Below are 20199 nucleotides of genomic sequence, written 5' to 3'. Positions count from 1 at the left end.
AAGAACTATTTTGTGGTGATCATTAGAGTTTAATTCACTTGGTATCTTTTTTTTGAATGATATTATGGGAGCGATGATTCCATGTTTGTTCACTTTATACTCCAATGCAAATTGTCTATTTTTGTGCATAAACCTTGGGTAACTTCCTCATATTATTTAGAGCAATCTTCTTGATCTTATCATAATATATATCGTTCTTTTGGTATCTTCTTTGTAGATCATTTGGTTGCTTGCTTCATTTGTTGAAGCTTGTTGAATTTGTTATCTTTTTGCAATCTTTGATCCTCTCTATAGTGTTATTCCTTCCAAATATTCGTCATTGGATGAGAAATGCACACGATATGGAGGAACTCTCACTATATTGGCCTTCTAAATTTTTCAACCATTTCGGCAATTGGTGCCAATGGGGGAGAAGTTTGGAGGGTTTAAGGGAATTTGGCTATGTCTTTGCTTTGTTCTTAAGCATATGCCTTTCTTGCATTGCATCTTGTTGCTTTGCATAGTTCAATATTTAGAGGAAACTCCACTAGGGTTTGAATGCCAATGTATGCAATGGAAGTCAAGTTTATTCACACATGCATATATTATGGGGGAGTTTGCTCTATGTATTAAACTTGTTTGTTACTTAAATTCCTCATATAAACCCTCTCAAATAGATTGTCATCAACTACCAAAATGGGGGAGATTCAAAGTCCATGGAACCCCATGTGTGGTTTTGGTAATTAATGACAATCCATATGGACTAATGTTTGCATTGAGTTATATTTGTAGGAGTTGTCCATATGCAATGCTTGAACCATATGTTGGCTTCAAGGTTGCAATAAGAAAAAATTTATGAAGAATATTAAGTGTCTAGTATGTCTTGAACCATGAAGATGAAGTGAGCCCTCAAAGTTAACTTCAAGACATCAACATGATGAAGAATGAAGAAATGATGTGCAAGTTCAAGATGAGCCATCTCAAAGAGATCATTTGCTTGAAGCTTTCCATCCATATGGTGATCATGGATATGTAAAGATGCGCCGAAGAAGAAGCTCTCACATGGTGGAATATGAGGGATCAATCCACAAGACTTCGTCAAGCAAGCACAATCAAGAAATGCATTCCATCTTGTTGCGGGTAAGATCATCATCATCGAGCTCAAGAGGAACACACAAGGTTAAGGTTTTTTCTTGATAGGGTTCCTTTCTTACCGGTCTCATGGTGTAGTTGGAGACCGTTTTATAATTTAGTTGCCGTACTATCAAGAGGGCTCTCGAGTGAGTAACTCGATCGTATCCTTCGGAGAGCTCAAACCTTTGCATCCTTGCATCATATTTCTTGGTTGTTATTTTTATATTATCCATGTGATGTTTCAGAGTTTGTTCTTATTCTCATGACAAGCTCTAGTTCATCAAGAATGGTTTTTACACGAGCAACTTGTTGCATTTTCAAGGTTGGAGGTTTTACCGGTTTGGCTTTTATAGATAGGTAAAATCTTTACTCATTTGTTTCTATCCTCCCGTACTGGTCTATGATGTTTCTATGCATATTGTTGTAGAAATCTTTGTTGTGATTTCAACGAGCCCAAGATCATCGAAATCGGTTTCCGAATGCAAAAGTTATTGAAGTTTTCGTATCGGTCAGTTTTGCTGTTTTCCCAAGGACGGCACTGCCGCTGAACAGGGCAGCACTGCCGCCCGGAGCGGCAGTACCACCAGTTTTAGAGGTAGTGCGGCCCCAAGGTCGCACACAATCATTTTCCAGGTTCACAGGGGCGGTAGTGCCGCCAATTGCAGCGGCAGTACCGCCCGAGACGCGTTTCTGACCATAACAATCATATTTCTGGGGACCTATTTAAGGGGGTCTTCTTCCCCAAAGTCCACAATCTCTCCCAGCTCGTTTTGCTCCCCATTGCTGACCCTCTTGAGCTTGCTATCTTCCTCTTCCTTCAATGATTCTTGCATCCATTTGAGAGAAAGATAGAGGAGACCTCGATCTACACTTCTACCAATCAAAATCCCTTCTTTGTGAGGGAATCCACTAGATCTGGATCTTGGAGAAATTTGGTGTTTCTCCTCTTATTTGTTCTTCCTCTCTTATTCCCCCAATAGATTTTGTAACTTTGTTGGAATTTGAGAGAGAAGGACTTGAGCATCTTTGTGGTGTTCTTGCCATTGCATTTGGTGCATCGGTTTGACTTCTCCGCGGTGATACATGGAGGTGAAAGTTCGTGAGATATTCACTTCGGGAGCTTGTTACTCTCGGGTCTTTGGACCCTAGACGGCTTAGTGGTATTTGTGGTCTTTTTGGTGTTCTTGGGGGCTCCAATTAAGTTGTGGAGATTCTTCAAGGGCAAGGCCTTTCTGGGGATTTATTTTTAGCAACTTTTCAAATCCCTTGTCAGAAGTACCATTCTCTGCGTTCCATTGCAGTAATTCCAGTGTGGTATCCAACTTTTTCTGGCCATCTTCGCAATTTGTCTACAACATTTTGTTGTGATCCTCTAACATTTTCTCCAACTTCAACCTCTCCTTTTCACTTCCACAGTTTATGTTCGCATCAAGAATGGCCCGACCCAAATCGTCATCGGGCTCATCAAAAATGGGCTCATAGAAAATGGGCTCTTCTTCAGCTTCGTCTCCCCCATTATACTATCACCGTCTTCAGTGAACATAGGATAGTTGTCATTATCCTCTTCTTCGTTGTCTTCCATTATAACCCCTCTTTCTCCGTGCTTGGTCCAACAATTATAGCCGGACATGAAACCGTTCTCAAGCACGTGGACGTGAAGGGTTTTTGAGGTAGAGTAATCCTTCATATTCTTACAGGAACTACATGGACAACAAATGAAACCATTCGACCACCTGTTTTCCTCAACCACGTTGAGAAAACAATGCATGCCAGTAACAAACTCGGGATGGCATCGGTCACCGTACATCCATTGTCGATTCATCTGCATTATATAATTATATCAAAAATCATTAATTACACAACATCATGAATATATGAGTGACCAAATTAATTAATATTCACGTTCATCACATAAAACTAAGTTTTTTTATAAAAAAGAAGAGGCTCACCGAGGTGGTGCCGGCTAGGGATGACGCTGACAATCGACGGCGGTGAGGACTGGGAGAATACTAAAACCAACAAATCATACTTTAATTTGAGCTCAAATTGCATATAAAAAAAATGAAATCCCTAACTTAGGCATTTCATCGAACACCTTGCTAGCACTAAAAAAATGATACGAGTTAAACTAGCAAAGAAATGAGCTAAATTAGGAACGTCGGAAGAAAGTATGATATTGCTAACCCTTGGATAGATGGGTGCCGTCAATCTTGACAAAATGGTAGAGAAAAATGGAGATTTGTTGGAGTGTGAGAGGAGGAAAATATTTGGAAATGTGAGAGAAGAAGGAAATGGAGCTGCTCGGTGGCTCGGGTGAAGAAATAGGCCTGGAGACCCATTAGTACCGGTTCTTTGTATGAACCGGTATTAAAGGTGCAGCACTGGCTCCACCTCTGCTTCAAATTTGGCGTGAAACCCTTTCGTACCGGTTCATAACACGAACCGGTATGATAGATCCTTAACAAACCGGTATTAAACTTTCTCGGCGACCTGGGCAGTTAACCGGTATTAATGCAGCCTTTAGTGCCGGTTCTTAAGGAAACCGGTACTAAATATCAAATCCTTTGGCCGTTTTTCTACTAGTGTTACCATCCTTAATTGGACTATAGTTAGATAAATTCTACTATTACTAGTTTGTTATTGTTTTCATTTCAATCTTAGTAAAAGTATTTTAGATCTTCATAAGAGAGTTGGATCATTAGATTTCTTTTCAGGTGTAACAAGCTCAAATTCGGGCAAAAAGTACCGAAACAACGACCAAAGTACATGTTTTTGCCTTTCATCGAGAAAAGTTTACTTCTCAGGTCAAATAAATGGCAAACAAGAGTGTCTAAATCATTATTCCTATTGTTAAAACATTATTAACCTTTTTCCGATGATGACTGCCAAATTATTATTTCCCCATGTATGGGTCTTTGGTATACACAGATGAAGCTAGCCGATAGTCCTACATAAATGTCGTGGAGATAAATAAATTGGATTCCAAATCAAATCGATCCATATATAAGGAATCGATGGTGACATAACAAGATGCACCATCACGGTCTTCTGACTTCTTAATTAGCCATTTCCAGCCCCATGAGTGTTGTACACTTAAAATACTGTAATTTTTAAATTAGCTACTACTATTCTAGTCTGGTAGTTAATCAGAAGCAAACTCTATTGTCTGAATCATGTATGTCAGAGATTCTTCCAACTGATCTCGTACTATAATCGGTGCGCGCCATGCATTGCGCAATTGTTTTTGACCCGAGTTTGTGTGCATGCAGAACACAAGGGTCGGCCGGTTACTTGGCATTGGAGTTAAACTAATCCGCACTGGCGCACACTTCGTATTGGTTAACTGACCGAACTATTTTAGTCGACTCTAATCGATATGTGTATCCCATTTTTTGTCACTGTAGGTGTGACCAGTTTATATATACATAAAGGGATCTGCTCCAGTACAACCCCCTCCCCAAACTCAGTTTGGACTCCTAAAGCCCAAATCCAAACCCAGTATATGCCTATGTATGGGTATACTGTATTCAGTTGCCACCAACAACTCCACGATCTCCATGTCCAGCCGATCTGCACCTCCACGTTCGTAGACGCCAGCCGCCGTCCAGCCGATTCCCGTGTTCGCATCTCCAAACCCTCGCACGCTATGCCCGGCCATCTGCCAGCGTCACCCACGGCCATCTTCGTAACTCTATGCCCGGACAGGCCGGCTACATGTCCGGCCTAGACCAAAAAGTCCCGCCACTTCCCGGAACTATCTTGCGTTCGTGGCCAGACTATCTGGCCCATAGACTGTTGTGCTTAAACACTATGTGTTTGGGTGTGTTTTAGAATTGTCCAGTCACTCCTGATGCAATTGCATAAGCATGGATTTGGCAGTGTGTGAGTGCATCATCTAGTGTGTGCAACTTGTGTGTAGCAGTATGGGAGTAGAGATGCAATGTGTACCCGTCAGCAATGTTAGCTGGTTGGAAGGTAAGACTGGGCACACTGTTATCTCTAGGCCGTGTTGTAAAAGAAAAGCTGCAGCTATGTAGCAGTTTTCAGTTAAGCTAAAAAAGAAAGGGCACCCAAAGTAGGGGGCTGGAAAACTCTAATTGTCTCCTCTGTATTTTCTCTGCCTGAAACCTCAATATCGCCTTAGTTGATTCAGAGCTGCGCGTGTGTCCACTCTGAAGAGAGAAATGAGTGTAGCTCTTGTTGGTCGTGACACTGTTAAGTCCTGCCACTACCGTGGACTATCTTGCGCTCGTGGCCACAGTATCCGGCCCATAAGCTGCGTAAAACTTTTTTGGACTTTCCGTCAGTATAAACACCAAGGATGGCCGGCGGCCTTCTTTCTCAACACACAGACTGTCCGGCGAGTGGGTTGCCGGACAGTCCGACCACCGCGTCACCGCCGCCGTTTCTGCACACCACCATGCTGTATGCCGCCGGCCATCACTGCACCACCATTAATGCAGGCCGCCGTATGGCCTGATCGCGCTGGCTGATACGTCTCAAACGTATCTATAATTTTTTATGTTCCATGCTACTTTTATGATGATACTCACATGTTTTATACACACTTTATGTCATATTTATGCATTTTCCGGCACTAACCTATTGACAAGATGCCGAAGAGCCAGTTGCTGTTTTCTGCTGTTTTTGGTTTCATAAATCCTACAAAGGAAATATTCTCGGAATTGGACGAAATCAACGTCCAGGGTCTTATTTTTCCACGAAGCTTCCAGAAGACCGAAAGGGTTACGAAGTGGGGCGACGAGGCGCCGCTACGCCAGGGCCGCGCGGCCAAGGGTGGGGCCGCGCCGCCCTGTTGTGTGGGGCCCTCGTGTCGCCCCTAAACTTGCCCTTCCGCCTACTTAAAGCCTTGAAAACCCCAGTACCGAGAGCCACGATACGGAAAACCTTCCAGAGACGCCGCCGCCGCCAATACCATCTCGGGGGATTCAGGAGATCGCCTCCGGCACCCTGCCGGAGAGGGGAATCATCTCCCGGAGGACTCTTCATCGCCATGATCGCCTCCGGATCGATGTGTGAGTAGTTCACCCCTGGACTATGGATCCATAGCAGTAGCTAGATGGTTGTCTTCTCCTCTTGTGCTATCATGTCAGATCTTGTGAGCTGCATATCATGATCAAGATCATCTATTTGTAATGCTACATGTTGTGTTTGTTGGGATCCGATGAATATGGAATACTATGTTATGTTGATTATCAATCTATCATATATGTGTTGTTTATGGTCTTGCATGCTCTCCGTTGCTAGTAGAGGCTCTGGCCAAGTTGATACTTGTAACTCCAAGAGGGAGTATTTATGCTCGATAGTGGGTTCATGCCTCCATTTAATGCAGGACGATGTGAGAAAGTTCTAAGGTTGTGGATGTGCTGTTGCCACTAGGGATAAAACATCAATGCTTTGTCTAAGGATATTTTTGCTGATTACATTACGCACCATACTTAATGCAATTGTCTGTTGTTTGCAACTTAATACCGGAAGGGGTGCAGATGCTAACCCGAAGGTGGACTTTTTAGGCATAGATGCATGCTGGATAGCGGTCTATGTACTTTGTCGTAATGCCCGATTGAATCTCACTTTACTCATCATGATATGTATGTGCATTGTTATGCCCTCTCTATTTGTCAATTGCCCAACTGTAATTTGTTCACCCAACATGCTATTTCTTATCGGAGAGACACCACTAGTGAACTGTGGACCCCGGTCCAATTCCTTTACATCTGAATACAATCTACTGCAAACATTGTTCTTTACTGTTCTTCGCAAACAAACATCATTTTCCACACCATACGATTAATCATTTGTTTACAACAAGCCGGTGAGAGTGACAACCTCACTGTTAAGTTGGGGCAAAGTATTTGGATTGTGTTGTGCATGTTCCACCTTGGCGCCGGAATCCCTGGTGTTGCGCTGCACTACACTCCGTCACCAACAACCTTCACGTGCTTCTTGACTCCTACTGGTTCGATAACCTTGGTTTCTTACTGAGGGAAAACTTGCCGCTGCACGCATCACACCTTCCTCTTGGGGTTCCCAACGGGCGTGTGCTTTACGCGTCATCACTGGCCATCACCGCTAGCTTTGCCTACCGGCACGCCGCTGCATGTCCAAGGTTCCGGCCGGCTGCTTGTGACGGTAAAGTACACATCCGTTGGGAACCCCAAGAGTAAGGTATGATGCGTACAACAGCAAGTTTTCCCTCAGTAAGAAACCAAGGTTATCGAACCAGTAGGAGATGAAGGCCACGTGAAGGTTGTTGGTGGCGGAGTGTAGTGCGGCGCAACACCAGGGATTCCGGCGCCAACGTGGAACCTGCACAACACAATCAAAATACTTTGCCCCAACTTAACAGTGAGGTTGTCAATCTCACCGGCTTGCTGTAAACAAAGGATTAATCGTATGGTGTGGAAAATGATGTTTGTTTGCAAAGAACAGTAGAGAACAATGATTTCAGTAGATTGTATTCATATGTAAAAGAATGGACCGGGGTCCACAATTCACTAGTGGTGTCTCTCCAATAAGATAAATAGCATGTTGGGTGAACAAATTACAGTTGGGTAATTGACAAATAGAGAGGGCATAACAATGCACATACATATCATGATGACTAATATGAGATTTACTTAGGGCATTACGACAAATTACATAGACAGCTATCCAGCATGCATCTATGCCTAAAAATTCCACCTTCGGGTTAGCATCCGCACCCCTTCCACTATTAAGTTGCAAACAACAGATAATTGCATTAAGTATGGTGCGTAATGTAATCAACACAAATATCCTTAGACAAAGCATCGATGTTTTATCCCTAGTGGCAACAGCACATCCACAACCTTAGAATTTTCTCACATGTCCTGCATTCAATGGAGGCATGAACCCACTATCGAGCATAAATACTCCCTCTTGGAGTTACAAGTATCAACTTGGCCAGAGCCTCTACTAGCAACAGAGAGCATGCAAGATCATAAACAACACATATATGATAGATTGATAATCAACTTGACATAGTATTCCATATTCATCGGATCCCAACAAACACAACATGTAGCATTACAAATAGATGATCTTGATCATGATAGGCAGCTCACAAGATCTAACATGATAGCACAAGAGGAGAAGACAACCATCTAGCTACTGCTATGGACCCATAGTCCAAGGATGAACTACTCACACATCAGTCCGGAGGCGATCATGGTGATGTAGAGTCTTCCGGGTGATGATTCCCCTCTCCGGCAGGGTGCCGGAGGCGATCTCCTGAATCCCCCGAGATGGGATTGGCGGCGGCGGCGTCTTTGGAACTTTTCTCGTATCGTGGCTCTCGGTCATAGGGTTTTCACGACGGAGAGTATAAGTAGGCGGAAGGGCAGAGTCGGAGGAGGCACAGGGGCCCCACACCATAGGGCGGCGCGGGCCCCCCTTGGCCGCGTGGCCCTGTGGTGTCGGCGCCCCGTGGCCCCACTTCGTATCCTCTTCGGTCTTCTGGAAGCTCCGTGGAAAAATAAGACCCTGGGCTTTCGTTTCGTCCAATTCCGAGAATATTTCCTGTGTAGGATTTCTGAAACCAAAAACAGCAGAAAACAAGAACTGGCGCTCGGCATCTTGTCAATAGGTTAGTGTCGGAAAATGCATATAAATGATGTAAAGTGTATATAAAACATGTGAGTATTGTCATAAAACTAGCATGGAACATAAGAAATTATAGATATGTTTGAGACGTATCAAGCATCCCCAAGCTTAGTTCCTACTCGCCCTCGAGTAGGTAAACGATAACAAGGATAATTTCTGAAGTGACATGCTACTATCATAATCTTGATCAATACTATTGTAAAGCATATGAGATGAATGAAGTGATTCGAAGCAATGGTAAAGATAATGACTAAACAACTGAATCATATAGCAATGACTTTTCATGAATAGTACTTTCAAGACAGGCATCAATAAGTCTTGCATAGAAGTAAACTCATAAAGCAATAAATTCTTAGTAGAAAGTTTTGAAGCAACACAAAGGAAGATATAAGTTTCAGCAGTTGCTTTCAACTTCAACATGTATATCTCATGGATAATTGTCAACACAAAGTAATATAATGAATGCAAATAAGCAAGAATGTAGGAATCAATGCACACAGTTGACACAAGTGTTTGCTTCTAAGATAGAAAGAAGTAGGTAAACTGACTCAACATAAAGTAAAAGAAAGACCCTTCGCAGAGGGAAGCATGGATTACTATTTTTGTGCTAGAGCTTTTATTTTGAAAACATAGAAACAATTTTGTCAACGGTAGTAATAATTCATATGTGTTATGCATAAGACATCCTATAAGTTGCAAGCCTCATGCATAGAATACCAATAGTGTTCGCACCTTGTCCTAATTAGCTTGGATTTTCATGGATTCTCATTGCATTACATATGTTTCAACCAAGTGTCACAAAGGGGTACCTCTATGTCGCCTGTACAAAGGTCCAAGGAGATAGATCACATTTGATTTCTCATTTTTGATAGATCTCAACTAAGGACATCCATACCGGGACAACATAGAAAATAGATAATGGACTCCTCTTTAATGCATAAGCATTCAACAACAGATAATATTCTCATAAGAGATTGAGGATTAATGTCCAAACTGAAACTTCCACCATGATTCATGGCTTTGGTTAGCGGCCCAATGTTCTTCTCTAACAATATGCATACTCAAACCATTTAATCATGATAAATCACCCTTACTTCAGACAAGACGAACATGCATAGCAACTCAAATGATATTCAACAAAGGTGTAATAGTTGATGGCGTCCCCAGAAACATGGTTACCGCTCAACAAGCAACTTATAAGAAATAAGATACATAAGCGACATATTATTTACCACAATAGTTTTTAAGGCTATTTTCCCATGAGCTATATATTTCAAAGACAAGGAATGAAATTTTAAAGGTAGCACTCAAGCAATTTACTTTGGAAAGGCAGCAAAATACCACATAGTAGGTAGGTATGGTGGACACAAATGGCATAGGTTTTGGCTCAAGGTTTTGGATGCACGAGAAGCATTCCCTCTCAGTACAAGGCTTTGGCTAGCAAAGTTGTTTGAAGCAAACACAAGTATGAACCGGTACAACAAAACTTACATAAGAACATATTGCAAGCATTATAAGACTCTACACTGTCTTCCTTTTGTTCAAACACTTCACCAGAAAATATCTAGACTTTTAGAGAGACCAATCATGCAAACCAAATTTCAACAAGCTCTACAGTAATTCTCCACTAATAGGTGCAATCTACATGATGCAAGAGCTTAAACATGATCTATTTGAGCAAAACAATTGCCAAGTATCAAATTATTCAAGACAATATACCAATTACCACATGAAGCATTTTCTGTTCTCAACCAAATAGCAATGAACGAAGCAGTTTTCAACCTTCGCCATGAACATTAAAAGTAAAGCTAAGAACACCAGTGTTCATATGAACGAGCGGAGCGTGTCTCTCTCCCACACAAAGAATGCTAGGATCCGATTTTATTCAAACATAAACAAAAATAAAAACATACAGACGCTCCAAGTAAAGCACATAAGATGTGACGGAATAAAAATATAGTTTCACTAGAGGTGACCTGATAAGTTGTCAATGAAGAAGGGGATGCCTTGGGCATCCCAAAGCTTAGATGCTTGAGTCTTCTTGAAATATGCAGGGATGAACCACGGGGGCATCCCCAAGCTTAGACTTTTCACTCTCCTTGATCATATTGTATCATCCTCCTCTCCTGATCCTTGAAAACTTCCTCCACACCAAACTCAAAACAAACTCATTAGAGGGTTAGTGCATAATCAAAAATTCACATGTTCAGAGGTAACATAATCATTCTTCACATTTTTGGACATTGCCCAAAGCTACTGAAAGTGAATGGAACAAAGAAATCCATTCAACATAGCAAAAGAGGCAATGTGAAATAAAAGGCAGAATCTGTCAAAACAGAACAGTCCGTAAAGACGAATTTTTTAGAGGCACTTAACATGCTCAGATGAAGAAACTCAAATTTAATTAAAGTTGCGTACATATATGAGGATTACTCATGATTTTTGGCTGATTTTTCTGAGTTACCTACAGAGAGATCTACTCAAATTCGTGACAAAAAGAAATCTGTTTCTGCGCAGAAATCCAAATCTAGTATCAACCTTACTATCAAAGACTTTACTTGGCCCAACAATGCAATAAAATAAAGATAAGGAGAGGTTGCTACAGTAGTAACAACTTCCAAGACACAAATATAAAACAAAAATTGCTGTAGAAAAATAATGGGTTGTCTCCCATAAGCGCTTTTCTTTAACGCCTTTCAGCTAGGCGCAGAAAGTGTAAATCAAGTATTGTCAAGAGATGAAGCATCAACATCATAATTTGTTCTAATGATAGAATCAAAAGGTAACTTCATTCTTTTTCTAGTGAAGTGTTCCATACCTTTCTTAAGAGGAAATTGATACTTAATATTCCCTTCCTTCATATCAATAACAACACCAACAGTTCGAAGAAAAGGTCTTCCCAAAATAATGGGACAAGATGCATTGCATTCAATATCCAAGACAACAAAATCAACGGGGACAAGGTTATTGTTAACCGTAATGCGAACATTATCAATCCTCCCCAAAGGTTTCTTTATAGAATTATCAGCAAAATTAACATCCAAATAACAATTTTTCAATGGTGGCAAGTCAAGCATATCATAGAGTTTCTTAGGCATAACAGAAATACTTGCACCAAGATCACATAAAGCATTACAATCAAAATCATTGACCTTCATCTTAATGATGGGCTCCCAACCATCTTCCAACTTCCTAGGAATAGAAGTTTCAAGTTTTAATTTCTCTTCTCTAACTTTTATGAGAGCATTTGTAATATGTTTCGTAAAGGCCAAATTTATAGCACTAGCATTAGGACTTATAGCAAGTTTTTGTAAGAACTTTATAACTTCAGAGATGTGACAATCATCAAAATCTAAACCATTATGATCTAAAGCAATGGGATCATTGCCCCCAATATTCTGAAAAATTTCAGCAGTTTTATCACAAACAGTTTCAGGCAGTTTTGCACGCTTTGCATTAGGAGTAGAAACATTGCTAACACCAATTATTTTATCATTGATAGTAGGAGGTTTAGCAACATGTGAAGCATCAACATTACTAGTGGTGGTAATAGTCCAAACTTTAGCTACATTGTTCTCTTTAGCTAGTTTTTCTTCTCTTTCCCACCTAGCATGCCATTCAGCCATCAATCTAATATTTTCATTAATTCGAACTTGGATTGCGTTTGCTGTAGCAAATGACTTAATATCTTTAGTTTCATTAGGCATAACTTTCAATTTCAAAAGATCAACATCAGCAGCAAGACTATCAACCTTAGAAGCAAGAACATCAATTTTACCAAGCTTTTCTTCAACAGATTTGTTAAAAGCAGTTTGTGTACTTATAAATTCTTTAAGCATGACTTCAAGACCAGAGGGTACACTCCTACTATTGTTGTAAGAATTACCATAAGAATTACCATAACCATTACCATTATTAGAAGGATATGGCCCATAGTTGTTACCAAAATTATTCCTATAAGCATTATTGTTGAAATTATTATTTTTAATGAAGTTCACATCAACATGTTCTTCTTGAGCAGCCAATGAAGCTAAAGGAACATTATTAGAATCAACATTAGATCTACCATTAACAAGCATAGACATAATAACATCAATCTTATCACTCAAGGAGGAGGTTTCTTCAACAGAATTTACCTTCTTACCTTGTGGAGTCCTTTCAGTGTGCCATTCAGAGTAATTGATCATCATATCATCAAGAAGTTTTGTTGCAGCACCCAAAGTGATGGACATAAAAGTACCTTCAGCAGCTAAATCCAATAGGTTCCTCGAAGAAAAATTCAGTCCTGCATAAAAGGTTTGGATGATCATCCAAGTAGCCAGTCCATGGGTAGGGCAATTCTTTACCAAAGATTTCATTCTTTCCCATGCTTGGGCAACATGCTCATTATCCATTTGCTTAAAATTCATAATGCTACTTCTCAAAGATATAATTTTAGCAGGAGGATAATATCTACCAATGAAAGCATCCTTACATTTAGTCCATGAATCAATACTATTCTTAGGCAAAGATAGCAACCAATCTTTAGCTCTTCCTCTTAAGGAGAAAGGAAACAATTTCAGTTTTATAATGTCACCATCTACATCCTTATACTTTTGCATTTCACAAAGTTCAACAAAATTATTAAGATGGGCAGCATCAGCATCAGAACTAACACCAGAAAATTGCTCTCTCGTAACAAGATTGAGTAAAGCAGGTTTAATTTCATAAAATTCTGCTGTAGTAGCAGGTGGAGCAATAGGTGTGCATATGAAAACATTATTATTTGTGCTAGTAAAGTCACACAACTTGGTGTTCTCAGGAGTATTCATTTTAACAGATATAAATAAAGCAAACTAAATAAAGTAAAGTAAAACAAGTAACTAATTTTTTTGTGTTTTTGATATAAAGAACGCAAACAAGACAGTAAATAAAGTAAAGAAAGTAACTAATTTTTTGTGTGTTTTTGATATAAAGAAAACAAAAAAAGCAGAAAATAAAATAAAGTAAAGCAAGACAATAACAAAGTAAAGAGATTGGATGTGGGAGACTCCCCTTGCAGCGTGTCTTGATCTCCCCGGCAACGGCGCCAGAAAAAGAGCTGCTTGTGACGGTAAAGCACATGTCCGTTGGGAACCCCAAGTGGAAGGTATGATGCGTACAACAGCAAGTTTTCCCTCAGTAAGAAACCAAGGTTATCGAACCAGTAGGAGATGAAGGCCACGTGAAGGTTGTTGGTGACAGAGTGTAGTGCGGCGCAACACCAGGGATTTCGGCGCCAACGTGGAACCTGCACAACACAATCAAAATACTTTGCCCCAACTTAACAGTGAGGTTGTCAATCTCACCGGCTTGCTGTAAACAAATGATTAATCGTATGGTGTGGAAAATGATGTTTGTTTGCAAAGAACAGTAGAGAACAATGATTGCAGTAGATTGTATTCAGATGTAAAAGAATGGACCGGGGTCCACAGTTCACTAGTGGTGTCTCTCCAATAAGATAAATAGCATGTTGGGTGAACAAATTACAGTTGGGGAATTGACAAATAGAGAGGGCATAACAATGCACATACATATCATGATGACTAATATGAGATTTACTTAGGGCATTACGACAAATTACATAGACCGCTATCCAGCAAGCATCTATGCCTAAAAAGTCCACCTTCGGGTTAGCATCCGCACCCCTTCCAGTATTAAGTTGCAAACAACAGACAATTGCATTAAGTATGATGCGTAATGTAATCAACACAAATATCCTTAGACAAAGCATCGATGTTTTATCCCTAGTGGCAACAACACATCCACAACCTTAGAACTTTCTTTCACTGTCCCAGATTCAATGGAGGCATGAACCCACTATCGAGCATAAATACTCCCTCTTGGAGTTACAAGTATCAACTTGGCCAGAGCCTCTACTAGCAACGGAGAGCATGCAAGTTCATAAACAACACATATATGATAGATTGATAATCAACTTGACATAGTATTCCATATTCATCGGATCCCAACAAACACAACATGTAGCATTACAAATAGATGATCTTGATCATGATAGGCAGCTCACAAGATCTAACATGATAGCACAAGAGGAGAAGACAACCATCTAGCTACTGCTATGGACCCATAGTCCAAGGATGAACTACTCACACATCAGTCCGGAGGCGATCATGGTGATGTAGAGTCCTCCGGGTGACGATTCCCCTCTCCGGCAGGGTGCCGGAGGCGATCTCCTGAATCCCCCGAGATGGGATTGGCGGCGGCGTCTCTGGAACTTTTCTCGTATCGTGGCTCTCGGTCATAGGGTTTTCGCGACGGAGAGTATAAGTAGGCGGAAGGGCAGAGTCGGAGGAGGCACGGGGGCCCCACACCATAGGGCGGCGCGCCCCCCCTTGGCCGCGCGGCCCTGTGGTTTCGGCGCCCCGTGGCCCCACTTCATATCCTCTTCGGTCTTCTGGAAGCTCCGTGAAAAAATAAGACCCTGGGCTTTCGTTTCGTCCAATTCCGAGAATATTTCCTGTGTAGGATTTCTGAAACCAAAAACAGCAGAAAACAGGAACTGGTGCTTCGGCATCTTGTCAATAGGTTATTGCCGGAAAATGCATATAAATGATGTAAAGTGTATATAAAACATGTGAGTATTGTCATTAAACTAGCATGGAACATAATAAATTATAGATACGTTTGAGACGTATCACCGGCCATGAATGCCTTCACCCGGCAAAGCCACCTTGGAAGAGACGATGACGACGTGCTACTCGTATCTATATGTACTTTACAGATTGTACAATTTATTTGGGCCATACGGGCTTTATACGGGTCAACGTATACGTATTGTGTTTTAATAACAAGGGGTATCGAGCGATCTCAGCCGTCCTTGTGTTTGACTTTGCTCTGTGTTTCGGGGGAGGGGGTTGTACTGGAGCAGATGCCATACATTAATATTCTTGTATTTAGACATGTTTTAATGTGTAGGTTTATTCATTAAAAAAGTATTTAGTCCAGCTTTATAAATAAATCCACAACAACAGAACCAATATAAGGTGATGATGAAAAACTCTTGTAAAGTAGATCAAAGATAAACAAAATGTACAATAAGAACCATGACTTGCCACCAAAGACACTGGAACAAGACCGAGGAGAACCAAAGCTCCACGACGATGCCCCAAGAGGGTAACGGCGCATTGCATCGCCGTCGTCCAAACCACAAAGATCAAGGGTTTCACTATGAGCCCTAGCGTGGAGAGGGTACCCACAACGGGGAACCCAACAGGGCAACAACATCCACAGGCATCGCCAATGTTGACGCTGAAGCGCTGAGCTTTCTTCCGGAAAAACCTTTACACCGCTCCTAAGATCTCGGTCTGCATGCTGCCCCCAGAGCCAGGCCTCCATAACGGTCTCAGAGCTGGCATCGTCAAAGCGCTGCTAACACCAGGATCTCCTTTCCATCCAAACAACAAGACGAGTATTGAGGCTACATCACCAACATTTAGAGTGGCATCATAGGGTGATATTGCCAATATTGTAAATCTTTCCATTTATTTCCTTTTATATGCTTACTAATATAGATGCAAGAATGGATACTTTTGTAAAGATAGATACGAGAAGAACCGTTGCTCCTATTAATATTATATAGACTTTTGTCAGGATTGTTGTGTAGTGGGATTGAAACTTTGATAAAAAAACAACATACTTCTAAAACAATGATACAACAAAAATCAAGGTATAAGTCAAACGTAACATGATAGATTTATTTTAAACTTCGCTAGTAATTAGTTAAAACAAGCGGAGAGAGATCGTCTCGTGGCGGAAGAGAAAAATTCTGAATTGCCACAACATCATTATCCACTGTATGGTACTACTGTACATCTCTGTAGATGTCTACATAGGAAAGTCAAAATAGATGGATCTGCCGCGTGTGTGACACGTGGAGCCGACAGGGACGCGCTGGCATGTGCACGTCGGACTCCACCAATAGTATCGGCCACGACGCGGCGCCCGGCAGCCGGCCGGGGCGGCTCAATCCAGCTCGAGGGGGCGCCCCTGCCGTGCACCAGAAATATCCTCTTCTCGCGCGTACTCGACTCCCCTCCAGGCTCCAGCTCGACTCGATCGCTCGTTCTCAGCTCGTTTTCCCACTTCTCCCCTCCTCACCCCTATAGCCAGTTTTCTCTTCAGAGAGCAAGTTCAATTTTCAAGTAGAGTAAGAGCGTTTCTTCGTTCCAATCAAGATGGTAGAGAAGTGTGGTAGCGATGTAGGAGGAGAAACAATGGTGGTGGTAGCCCCAATCGCCGGAGACCACCCCCACCAGCTTCTTGGTGTTGTTTCTTGCCCGGCGGCAGTCCAGGTACTCCTGCAGGTTGCACCAGAGTCTACGGCCGGCAAGCAGGTGGCCACACAGCGCGAGCTGGTGGAAGGCTTCGCTGTGCTGGAGCCGCCGGTGGACGCGGAGGAGGCGGCGGAGAGGGCGGACGACGTGGCGGCGCGGCAACCACCTCCACGAGAGGACCGCACACCACCTGGGTACTGCCCCGCGCGCGACCGTTGTGCTCGTGCATGAGCGGCGATCCAATGTCGTACGACGATCGAGTGCATACGACGTGTTGCTACTTATAGCAAAGCTCGATCATCCGTTTTTTTTATATCTAAGAAAAAGCAACGCAACATTCTGAAAATCACGCCGGAATTGGTTAAGACGAAAGCTTCTGATTTTTTTTGACATTTTATTCACCCTTTTGCCAAATAGTGTTTCAGTCTTTTTCTCAAGTGTCGGCCACTTTTGTGAAGTTCCAACCACCTTTTATCTGTTTTTCATTTTTTTTTTGGATTTGTTCAAATTAATTGTTTTTGTGCAATTGCTCTTTATTTGATGGAATTGCATTTCATTGGGTCGGGTTGAACTTCAATGGTCGAAATACTAAATGAAACACTATTTTTTCAAAAGTGAAGCATTTTTCAGGCTCTACATCGAAATGATGCACGCAACTAAACGAATCAAAAGTTATAATTTTTTCATTGACATGCGCCCTAAGTACTTCCAAAATTGTGTAGTACTTAGCATCTAAAAATACATATCTTGTGCCTAAGCTTTACTGATTTCTTCCCCTTCAAACAAGATTTAGAGACGGATCTCACTGAAAGAGGACTAAAATGATCTCGGCTACCAATCTCCACCCAAAATATGATATTGCTCACCATTTCTCGTAGTTCGTTTCCCTCCACAAGCTGCTCCCTCTTTTGCTTTATTTTCCTTGATTTATTGGTTAGCTACTTGGAGTTAACTAATCAAGACTTTGGTGAGAACCTTGCGCTTAAAAAAATACTAAACTAGTTCCAGCTACCAACAGAATCTTGCGCTTAAAAAATAGAATCAATAAAATATACTCAATCTCAAACTGTAATTTTTAACTAGAAAACAAGTACACCGAAAAGGTACCCCCATTCCACATGTTTATCATGCATATATAGATATATCTCGCCAAAAAAACAACCGTGCCACACACATTTTATCATCTACTACGAGTTTCCAACGCATGTTGCATGCATTGATCGGTGTATTTGAAAATTTGCAGGGTACCCGTACAACTTGGATTTCGATTTCAGCGTTTTGGCACAGTTTCAGAATTTCTCCATCAACAACCTTGGAGACCCTTTCATCGAGAGCAACTATGGTGTTCACTCCAGGCAGTTCGAGGTGGCCGTGCTCGACTGGTTTGCCCGCCTATGGGACCTCCAACAAGACGAGTACTGGGGCTACATCACCAACTGCGGCACAGAAGGAAACCTGCATGGTCTACTAGTCGGGTTAGTATCTATCTATGTTAATACGTCTCGATGTCGATTGAAACATATGAATCTCACGTGCACTATGGATTCATTTCATACAAGGACATGATTCTTTCATTTTGGTTTTGGTGACTACACATTTTTTGACTCGGTTTTGTCTAATTATAGTTGAGTGTATTATTCTTTGTTTGCTAGGAGAGAGCTTTTTCCTGATGGGATTATATATGCATCTCATGCGTCGCACTACTCAATCTTCAAGGCAGCTAGGATGTACAGAGTCGAATGTGTCAAGATCGACACTCTGGTCTCCGGAGAGATGAATTGTGCAGATTTTAAGTCCAAGTTACTACAAAATCCCGGGAAACCCGCGATTGTGAATGTCAACATAGGTTACCATCTTACATCCACCTAGCAAGTACAATAAATTTGGATGAACTTTCGAGTTTATTTGTTCAAATTCTCTTGAGGGTCGACCGTGACATGCTTGTTTTCTTCTATCTCTTGTAGGGACTACTGTCAAGGGGGCGATCGATGACCTTGATAGGATCATAAGAACACTTGAAAAATGTGGACTCAAAGATCGATTCTACATCCATTGTGATGGAGCTTTGGCTGGCCTTATGATGCCATTTATCAAACAAGTGGGTCATGTTAATTTCAAGTAATCATGATACTTAGCACCGGTGTCATAGCCATTTTAATAAACCAACTAATTTACTACATTGTATTTTATGTAGGCACCAAAGGTGACATTCAAGAAGCCTATCGGAAGCGTTAGTGTCTCCGGTCATAAGTTCATAGGATGCCCTGTACCATGTGGCATTGTAATAACAAGGCTTGAGCATGTAAAAGTGCTCTCTACCGACATCGAGTACCTATCATCCAGAGATGCCACGATTATGGGGAGCCGCAATGGGCATGCGCCAATGTTCCTATGGTACACCCTAAATAAGAAGGGATATAGAGGGATCCGCAAAGAAGTTCAAAAGTGCCTTAGAAATGCCCATTACCTCGCAAACCGTCTCAAGGAGATGGGAGTAAGTGCGTCCTTGAATGCGCTGAGCAACACCGTAGTGTTCGAGAGGCCACGAGACGAAGCGTTCGTGCACAAGTGGCAACTCGCGTGCGAGGGGAGCATCGCACATGTGGTGGTGATGCCCAACGTGAGTATAGAGAAGCTCGACGGGTTCGTCGAAGAGCTCGTCGCCAAACGAAGCTCCTGGCATGAAGGCAAAGAGTTTAGGGCACCGTGCGTTGCAAAGGACATAGGGGCTGAAAATTGTCTGTGCGGCCAGCATAACAAGAAGTCAAGAATTGGGTAAGGTTTTCAAAGGATTTGGATAGTGACAATCAAATGGTTTGTAATGGCACAAATGATTGATTTTTTACTTTTATAAATTGGAACTTTACGTGTGTGGCTAGCCATCTCTTTAGTTGCACCATCTAAGAAGGCTGACATGTGTTTAGTTATCTAGTCTAGTGTTAATGGATTGTTTGGACCGGTGATTGCCATTGTGTTTGCCCCTTGCTATTCGTTATCCATCTATGCCTCTTATTAGTACTTTTTGTGGAACACTTTCTTACTACCTAGCATGATGTATGTTTGGTCTGCTGCACTGGATGCCAAGTAAACCAAATTTGAAAAGGGACAACACATATTACACTTCCTAAAA

General features: G+C 41.6%; 1 pseudogene; it reads left to right on the top strand.

Moving 5' to 3' along the window:
• Window positions 1-16934: 16934 nt before the first annotated feature.
• On the top strand, window positions 16935-20099 carry LOC127346015 (serine decarboxylase 1-like; annotated as a pseudogene).
• The last annotated feature ends 100 nt before the right edge of the window (window positions 20100-20199 follow it).

The sequence above is a fragment of the Lolium perenne genome, chromosome 3, assembly GCF_019359855.2.
Source record: "Lolium perenne isolate Kyuss_39 chromosome 3, Kyuss_2.0, whole genome shotgun sequence".
Classification (NCBI taxonomy): domain Eukaryota; kingdom Viridiplantae; phylum Streptophyta; class Magnoliopsida; order Poales; family Poaceae; genus Lolium; species Lolium perenne.
Note: the sequence above shows the minus strand (reverse complement) of the source record. Positions and strands in the feature narration are given on the sequence as shown.